Source organism: Nicotiana sylvestris, chromosome 5, assembly GCF_000393655.2.
Source record: "Nicotiana sylvestris chromosome 5, ASM39365v2, whole genome shotgun sequence".
NCBI lineage: Eukaryota > Viridiplantae > Streptophyta > Magnoliopsida > Solanales > Solanaceae > Nicotiana > Nicotiana sylvestris.
The window spans coordinates 41,750,136-41,751,448 of NC_091061.1; positions in this window are offsets into that span (position 1 = coordinate 41,750,136).

Sequence of the window (1,313 nt, forward strand, 5' to 3'; positions counted from 1 at the left end):
CGAACAAGGAGAGCAATGAGCATGATTTGGGAAATTCATGCGAGATTAAAAGGTCGGGAAAATGCAAGTTTCCGAGCCATACCACGAGAGAAGAGGGATATCCCCAGCAGAAAGGGATTAACCCCAACAAATAATATCATCCCCAACAAGTTTTGGAACGCAAAGCAAGAAAGGAGAAAGGGAAAATCCATCCCAGTAGGAGTATCACAACCAACCACCATGTTTTAAACTAACAAATTTTGTTTGATTTGAAACAGGTAAAGGAAATGGCATTGATGACAGAAATGCATGCCACAAGGGAGATTATCAAACTGGGGCAGAAAATTTTCCTTTCATTTAGAAAATTTTCTGGAAGTCAGGTACCCATTTGGGGAAGAATAAAGATAACACCAGTCTCAAGGGAAGTGGTCTTTGAACCAGTTTTACCCCCAGCATAACAAGTTTCAATGGAGGAAGTTGTTCCCCAGCGGACAGAACAAAGGGATGAAACTTGAGCTCAGAAAAAGCAAGAGGCCAACATCATTCCCAACAGCCTTCCGAAGAGTGAAGCACTAGTTCTGAAGGAATCAGAATCCCCCAGCAGTGTTATCCTCGACAGCGTTATCCCCAGCTGATAACATTATATCCCCCAACAGGTAAGTAAATAATTCCCCAACAGGGTTATCCCCAGCAGTTTCGAGGAGTCCGACACAAGTTTGGTGAAAATCGGTATCCTCAGCGTTTCCTTTCGGGGAAAGGCAATACGAGTCTCAAGGGAGGTAGTCTTCGAAGGAAGAAGCTATGCAAAAAAAAAAAAGGGAAGTAGTTTGCAGAAGAATGAAGCATCCTACTTAAAAGGAGGTAATTTTGGAAGGAGTAAGATAATATATTTACTCAGCAGAGTTATCCTCAGCAGTGTTAGCCCCAGCAGGGTTACTCAGCAGTTCGCAGTGTTATCCCCAGCTGATCATCGAGATGTAGAAGCATCCTCGACAGAGTTTCGACCAAGTTTCAAGAGGGTCGGACAACCCAGAGCGGGTAAGGAAGAAAAGGAAAATTCATCCCCAGCAAAATAATCCCCAGCAGTTTCGAGGGAAGACAACACAGTTAAGTAAATAATTCAGGAAGAAGGAAATGGTTCACGCATAGGAGACGCACTTCCTAAGTTTAAAGTTTCACCCATAGGAGATGCATTTCCTCCTAAGTTTGTTTTTATCCATAGGAGATGCATTTCCTCCTAAGTTTGTTTTTATCCATAGGAGATGCATTTCCTCCTAAGTTTGTTTTTACCCATAGGAGATGCATTTCCTCCTAAGTTTATTTTTACCCATAGG